Source organism: Tachyglossus aculeatus, chromosome 19 (genome assembly GCF_015852505.1).
Source record: "Tachyglossus aculeatus isolate mTacAcu1 chromosome 19, mTacAcu1.pri, whole genome shotgun sequence".
NCBI lineage: Eukaryota > Metazoa > Chordata > Mammalia > Monotremata > Tachyglossidae > Tachyglossus > Tachyglossus aculeatus.
In genome coordinates, this window is record NC_052084.1 from 23,291,025 (window position 1) to 23,299,591 (window position 8,567).

At 48.2% G+C, this 8,567-nt stretch overlaps 1 pseudogene; it reads right to left on the bottom strand.

The window, feature by feature from the left end:
• Positions 1-1,911: 1,911 nt before the first annotated feature.
• LOC119940656 lies at positions 1,912-2,854 on the bottom strand (annotated as a pseudogene).
• Between the last annotated feature and the right edge of the window lie 5,713 nt (positions 2,855-8,567).

Here is an 8,567-nt window from a genome sequence, read left to right on the forward strand (position 1 = left end):
CCTGGAAGTCAGAGAACGTGGGTTCTAAACCTGCGTCACTCTCACACTTGGATTTGCATCCTTTATTTACCCTTTCGTCAGCCCTACGGCACTTCTGAAAATATCCATAATTTATTCCTTTATATTAATGCTTGTCTCCCCTTCTAGACTGTAAGGTCATTGTGGGCAGGGAACGTATCTACCAACTCTGTTTTATTTTACTTTCCCAAGAGCTCGGTACAGCTCTTGAGTACAATAAGCACTCAATAAATACGATTGACTGATTAGTGATAGTAGTAGTCTTAAGAATAGTACTAGTAGTAGCATTTATAGAGTGCTCACTTCAGGTCAAGCACTGTACTAGGTACTTGGGGAGTACAGAATAGTGAAATGACAAATATTCTGCCTACAAAGAGCTTACCCAAAGTAAAATTGTTTACAACTAGAGAAGTCAGAACCAATTGAATTAATCGAGGACTAAGGGGGGAATAAGTAATTCCATATGTTCTAGAGTTGGATACAGGAATGATATGGTTCTGGGGACTGAGAAATTAATTAGAGAAAGCTTGTTGGAGGAGGTGAGATTTTAGGAGGGTTGTCAATGTGTTTTGTCACAACCTGGGGTTTGTCTGGTGTGCAAAAGAAGGGAGTTCCAGGTCTCCTCACTGCTCACATCCTCCTGACTATTGTCCATTCCTGCCCACATCAAGCAGATACTCCTGACCATGAGTTTCAAGGCTATCTCTCAGCATTCTCTCTCTGCTGCTTATGCACTCTCTCATCTCGCTACATTCCAGCTTTCACTCTTTGCTTATTCCAAGCTAGCCTAATCACCATGAATTATTCTCAGTCACTGCCAACCCCTTGCTCCACGTCCTTTCTCCTGCTTTGAACTCCTTCGCATTTCACATATGCCAAACCACGGTTCTCTTTCTCAAAAGCCCTTCTGAAATCCCTCTTCCTCCAGGAGTTCTTCCCCACTTAATTTTGCCTTTACCCAGGTTTCCTCCTCAACTACCTCCTCAGCATTTACACACTCCCTACTGCACATAGAATTTCTGTTCATATCAATTTAGCTACTCCCAGTTAATCTCCCAGTATTTTAAGATGCATAAACCCATGAGCCAACTCTAGCACATATGACCTTAATTAAACCTATCTTCAGCACTTGTGTATTCATCTTTATTCAACTGAAAATTCAATTATTTACTCTGACAACTGTTGGGTAGGGACTGTCTCTATATGTTGCCAACTTGCACTTCCCAAGTGCTTAGTACAGTGCTCTGCACACAGTAAGTGCTCAATAAATACAATTGATTGACTGATTGAGAGAAATTGAACATTGTCTACGGGGCAGATATCTCTGCCTCTCATGGATCCTGCAACCCTGCAGCGAGACAGATGACCCCACCCTTTTTCCAGGGGAAAAGCTGGAAATGTCCCCCTGCCAGCTCAGTCCTTCTCCAAAGTCTGAAAGAGAATGGATGATCAAAGAGCAGTGGAGAACAGTGAAGTCAAGCCCTTCATTGTTCAGTACAATGCCTGACGCCTACTAAGGGCTTAACTAATACCATCAAAAAAAAGTCCTCAGCAGGAAGATTGCTCATTCCCATGCAATATGCAAGATTGTACACAGGATAGCAGGGATCATGTCTACTAACTCTCTTGAACTCTCCAAAGTGTTTAGCACAGTGCTCTGCACATGTTGTGGTCAATAAACACCACTGATCGGGTGATTGATAGATTGATCATCTGGCTAAAGGAGAACCTACCAGCATGGACACTGACTCCACCCAGGTTTTTCCATTCCAGGTTTAACCCACAACAGCCAAGACTTCCTACATCACATCCAGCTCCACCTTTTCTCGGTGAAATAAACACATTACCTCCCCTTGTCCTCCTGCTACACCTCAAAACCAGTTCAATAGACTTTCAGGACTTTAAGGGGAAGAGGAACTTGAGGGCTTTCTCACGGATCCTTTTGGTCTTCACCCCATAGATTATGGGATTCACCATAGGGGGCACCACGATGTAGATGTTGGCCACAAAGATGTGGATGTGGGGGGCTATGTGGTGCCCAAACCTGTGTGTGAAGAAGGAGAGGAAGGCCGGGGTGTAGAACACCAAGATCACAAAGACGTGGGAGCCACATGTCCCCAGGGTCTTGAGCCGGGCATCCTTGGAGGGGAGACAGAACACAGCCCAGAGGATGAGGACGTATGAAAAGATGATCAGCAGAAAGTCCAACCCTCCTGTGAGGAAGGCGACAGTGAGGCTATAGGCCTGAATGACCCGAGTTTCAGCACGTCAGCTTGATGAGTGCCATGAATTCGCAGTAGGTGTGGGCGATAATGTTGGTCCGACAGTAGGGAAGCCACCTGAGCAGGAAGGGGTGGGCGCTGAGAAGCAGGGTCCCACGGAGGAAGATGGCCAACCCCAACCCCCGGACGACCGAGTGAGTCAGGATGGCGGAATGTCTCAGTGGGTGACAGATGGCCACATAGCGGTCGAAGGCCATGGCCAGAAAGAACCCAGACTCCATGGTGGAGAGAGAGTGGATGAAGAACATCTGGGTGAGACAGCTTTCGAAGGAGATCTCCCTGTCATTGAACCAGAAGAGGCTGAGTAGCTTGGATACCACCGTAGTGCAGGCGACCAGGTCGGCTCCCGCCAGCATGCAGAGGAAGAGGTACATGGGCTCATGGAGACTGGATTCCATCTTGATGATCATGAGAAGAGGAAAGTTCCCCAGCAGGGCCATCAGGTAGACCAGGACGAAGGGGATGGAGATCCAGATGTGGGCGGCCTCCAGCCCCGGGATGCCAAGCAGGATGAAGGTCGAGTGGTGGAGTATGGTACAATTGGAAGTTAACATGGTATAGGTTGTCAGGTGTCTTTAGTTAGGCAGTGGAATTCACCCGACATTGTAAGGCTATCAGGTGATGAAAATGTCCAGTCCAGTCGAATAGACCTGAAGACAAATCCTCAACACTGAAAGGAACAACTTGGATAATTAACACCCGATTGGCCTAAGTTGATGTGAGTGATTCTGAAACAATATGCATTCTGTTAGCTTCATCTCAAAACCAGTCCACCACAGTTTCATTCCTTAAACTCACTTCTGACTTCTCACTTTCCCTTCAAGGCCCTACTGAGAGCTCACCTCCTCCAGGAGGTCTTCCCAGACTGAGCCCCCTCCCTCCTCTCCCCCTCGTCCCCCTCTCCATCCCCCTCCTTCCCTTCCCCACAGCACCTGTACATATGTATATATGTTTGTACATATTTATTACTCTATTTATTTTACTTGTACATATCTATTCTATTTATTTTATTTTGTTAATATGTTTGGTTTCGTTCTCTGTCTCCCCCTTCTAGACTGTGAGCCCACTATTGGGTAGGGACCTTCTCTATATGTTGCCAACTTGTACTTCCCAAGCACTTAGTACAGTGGTCTGCACATAGTAAGCGCTCAATAAATACGATTGATTGATTGATTGACAGTGGTAAATTATTATCATCATCATCATGATTGTTGTTGCATTTGTTAATCACTTATTAGGAGGTAAGTGCTGGGGTAAGTTAAAGATCATCAAGTCAGATGCAGTTCCTGTTTCACATGGATCTAACAGTCTAAGCTGGAGGGAGAAATGAATCTTCATTTTACAGTTGAAGAAACTGATGCAAAGAGAAATTAAGTTACTTGTCCAAGATCACAATGCAGGCAAGTAGAACCTGGAATTAGAACCCAGGTCCTCTGACTCCTTGGTCGGTGCTTTTTCCACTAAGCCATGCTATTTCTCCTTCTCAAACCTTCCTTTTTTGTGTAAGATATTTGAGGGCAGGGAATATGTCTATTGATTCGATTGCATTCTCTCAATAATTTAGTACCATTCATTAACCACTCTGTAAATATCATTTACAGATTGATTGATTGATTGATTGATTGATTAATTGGTCAAGAAACAATACAGTTCACTGCATTCATTCATTCATTCATTCAATCGTATTTATTGAGGGCTTACTGTGTGCAGAGCACTGTACTAAGCGCTTGGGAAGTACAAGTTGGCAACATATAGAGACAGTCCCTACCCAACAGTGGGCTCACAGTCTAGTCTAGTTATGGGCACACAGGATGTGCTCATGACTAGTACTTGTACAGTATGCACTCTTCTATTTAAGCCCTTACATGCCCATAAATCTACCTTCCTTTTTATCTGTAATTCGTTTTCCCTCTGTTTACCTATTAGATTGCAAGCTCCTTGAGGACTGATTCCATGCCTTCTACCTCTATCAGTTTTTTTCTTAGGGCTTAGGATGGATGTCTGTACACAGTAAACGCTACTAATGGATTAAACCTGTGTGTTTCTCTACTGGGAAGGGTTTGGGAAAGAACTGGTGGACTGTGAATCTCAGAGGGCAGTTCATGGGTGGGGCCAGTGCTGATATTTAAGCTGGAGGCATAAACGGCTAAAGCCAGCAGCAGAACCCAGCCAAAAGGTCTTGATTTAGGGTGGGACTTTCCCATCTCTTGACTTTCCCCAGACTTTCCCATCTCTGTTGACGGCACTACCATCCTTCCTGTCTCACAAGCCCGCAACCTTGGTGTCATCCTCGACTTCGCTCTCTCATTCACCCCTCACATCCAAGCCGTCACCAAAACCTGCCGGTCTCAGCTCCGCAACATTGCCAAGATCCGCCCTTTCCTCTCCATCCAAACCGCTACCCTGCTCATTCAAGCTCTCATACTATCCCGTCTGGACTACTGCACTAGCCTTCTCTCTGATCTCCCATCCTCGTGTCTCTCTCCACTTCAATCCATACTTCATGCTGCTGCCCGGATTATCTTTGTCCAGAAATGCTCTGGACATATTACTCCCCTCCTCAAAAACCTCCAATGGCTACCGATCAATCTGCGCATCAGGCAGAAACTCCTCACCCTGGGCTTCAAGGCTGTCCATCACCTCGCCCCCTCCTACCTCACCTCCCTTCTCTCCTTCTACTGCCCAGCCCGCACCCTCCGCTCCTCCACCACTAATCTCCTCACTGTACCTCGCTCTCGCCTGTCCCGCCATCGACCCCCGGCCCACGTCATCCCCCGGGCCTGGAATGCCCTCCCTCTGCCCATCCGCCAAGCTAGCTCTCTTCCTCCCTTCAAGGCCCTTCTGAGAGCTCACCTCCTCCAGGAGGCCTTCCCAGACTGAGCCCCTTCTTTCCTCTCCCCCTCGTCCCCCCTCCATCCCCCCCGCCTTACCTCCTTCCCTTCCCCACAGCACCTGTATATATGTATATATGGTTGTACATATTTATTACTCTATTTATTTATTTATTTATTTATTTATTTTACTTGTACATTTCTATCCTATTTATTTTATTTTGTTGGTATGTTTGGTTCTGTTCTCTGTCTCCCCCTTTTAGACTGTGAGCCCACTGTTGGGTAGGGACTGTCTCTATGTGATGCCAATTTGTACTTCCCAAGCGCTTAGTACAGTGCTCTGCACATAGTAAGCGCTCAATAAATACGATTGATTGATTGATTGATTGGGACAGCACCGGGCAGGTGGATGAGCCTCTTCCCTCCTCAAGGCTAAAGATAGGGTAGCTGTCCCTCCCCAAGGAAAAACTCAGCCAGGGTCTTCAGGCTGGGCCCCTGCATTCCCCACTTCATGCTCGGCCCTGCCCTCCGAGATCCCCCGGCCCCGTTCTCCACGGGCCCCTGTCTCCACAGTCCACCACCATGGATAATGGTGTAGACTTATTATTCCTCTTGAGGGCTGCTCCCCGTGGCCCGGCTGTGACTCCTGGCAACGGTCCGTGGATCTCGTCACAAACAGTGGATATAACCAGGCTGCCTCCCGCTATGTTGACCTTCAAAGTCACCCACCTCCCCACTCAGAGAACCGGGTCCGTGGCTGTGGCTGTTGGAAATCGGGCCACGAGGGGCCTGAAACGTCTCCTCTGGCCACCGTCCCCTATTGCTCTTGTCTTATTTGTCATAGCCCTTATGGTTCCGTAGTCAACCATCTGCCCAATTATGCATAGACGGGGAAGCTTCCAGAGACCCTGTCTATTTCTCCCCTGGGTAATTTTCCCAGTGCTTAGTGCAGTGCTAGGCCCCATTGCCACAGCTTACTCTGGTGGTGGAGGAGGGAGGGGAGCATCTGGCTATACTCTCTGAGAGCTTTTTCTTCTCCCCGAGGGTCTGAAGCACGGGAAGGTCGCCTGGGTTTTGAATATGATCTGGTCTCGGAAGTGCTACGGGGACAAAGGGAGGGGAGCTGCCCTTCGGCTGGCCTGGGGCAGGCACTCCGAGAAAGAGTCTGCTTGTTCGGGAGCCACATAGAGGAGGCTGTTGGGAGGGAGAAGGCCAGGGTGTGAAGAGGTTGGGCAGTGCTCCCTGGTCCTGATCCTCTCCTCCTCTGTTGAAGCGCCAATATGCCGGTTTCGAGGGGAACTGAGAGAGGCCTTCCGAGTTCACTTTCTGAGGGTCATCTTCAGGGACATGATCATCGAGAAAGTAAGTTTGTCCCTGTTCTCCTCCTTGCTCCTTCTCCTTTCATCATCCTCCCCCCGAAACCGTACGTAGAGCTCATGGGGGCTGACTTGTGTGGCCTCCTCTGCTCTGGGACCCTCACATGAGTTTTATCCAGTAGTCAGAATGACACTGGACATGAATCATCTTTATAATTTTCATCTTCATTATTATTTTTATTCAGTGACTATTGTTGTTGTTGTTGTTCTAGCATTTAGTAAGTGCTTTCGAGAAGTTGTCCAGTCAGGTCAGTCATCAGTTCTTGCCTTTGATGGGTCTCTCGTCACTCTTCGGAAGAAGGCAGAGCGAACTAATGAGAAGAGCACGGGACTGGGAGTCAGTAACCCTGGCTTCTAGTCCCAACTCTCCCTCTGGCCTTTTGGCTGACCCTGGCAAAGCACTTCACCATTCTGAGACTCAGATTCCTCCTCTATAAAATGAGAATAAGATTGGCTGTGAGCGCCCTGAGCGACAGAAATTGTGCTAAGCATTTCAGGCACTGCTTAGCACATAGTGTGTTCTTTGCTAATGCTGTAGTTGATTAATCCGTTATCTAGGATAATTGATGAATCGTGTATAACCGCCTCCCAATAGGACAGGACACCAGAGAAGTGGAGAAGAAAAGGGATATGACCAGGAAGATGGGTAAGGAATAGAAAAGAAGGGAGGAAGAAGAAGATGAGGCATAATGAGAGGAAGGTGGTAAGAGGGAAGAGCAGAACGAGAAGAAAAGAAGATGAAGAACAGCATGAGCGGAAGGAGGAAGAAAGGGGAAGAGTAGGTAGAAGTGTAATGAAGGGAGGAAAAGGAGGAGGATAAAGAGAGGAAAAGAAGGAGGGGAAAGAGTAGGAGGAAGGTGGAGGAGGGAGAAAATGGAAAGTAATGGACCACATCTCTGGTCCCATTTCCTGGAGGCACACCCCCTCAGCCTGCATGAATCAGGGCCGCTGAAAATGACTACCAGTTCCTGGGAGAAGCAGACAGTAGAAAGAGAGGCAGATTAAACCGAGAAGTGGGAGCCGCAGAGAACCAGGCTTCCAGAGGAACCAGGAGATTTAAGGGGACGGTGGGCTGAGTCATACCGTGGATAGGGAAAGGGCCAGGGGTGGAGGGCTGAACAAGAAGACAGAGGTCAAACGGGAGCTTAGGATACTCCATTGGATAGGCGGGAATGAGCCCGCTGTTGGGTAGGGACCGTCTTTATATGTTGCCAGCTTGTATTTCCCAAGAGCTTAGTACAGTGATCTGCACACAGTAAGCGCTCAATAAATACGATTGAAAGAATGAATGAATGAAAGAATGAATGAATGAATGAATGAATGAATGAAAAAATGGACTTTTTCCTACCAAACCCCTTCTGACCACAGTATGCAAGGTTGGGTCACGTGGCAACTGGAGCCTGAACCACTGACCGTGGGGAGGGGGAATGACTAGTTGGTTGGTCCATGGGCACTTCTCCCCGTCTTAGGCTGTTCCTGAACCTGCCCTCACCATCTCTCCCTTTGCTCCTGCGGATTCAGCTGACGCCACCACCCAATCATGGGAAATGGTACGGGGCTGACAGAGTTCGACCGTCATGAGCCTCGTGGTCCTCTGCTCTTTTCTCTCAATTATTTGATCGTGTTCCCACCAGTTGTAACGGGCACCCAGCTAGACTACTGTGACTCTGACATCCTCATCCTCATCTGTGATTCTTCCCCAATGATAGTGCTCTCGTGCACAAGCACATGCTTCCTGTAGCTGATGGTTTTCCTCTTGTACTTGGGGGTGCTCCTTGTTAGTCTAGAAGGATGACTGCCTCCTACACAGCCATCGTCCACCCCATACTGAGACTGCCCTCAGCCCAGCAGAGGAGAAAGGCCTTTCCAACCTGCTCCTACCACATGGTCGTGGTCTCCATCGCATATAGCAGTTGCACCTTCATGTTCATCAAACTGCCCGCCAAGGACAGGGTGGAACTGACCAAGGGGGTGGCGGTGCTCACTACTTCTGTGGCTCCCATGCGGATCCCCTTCATCTACACCCTGTGGAACGAGCAGGTCAAGCAGGCCTTCAAGGC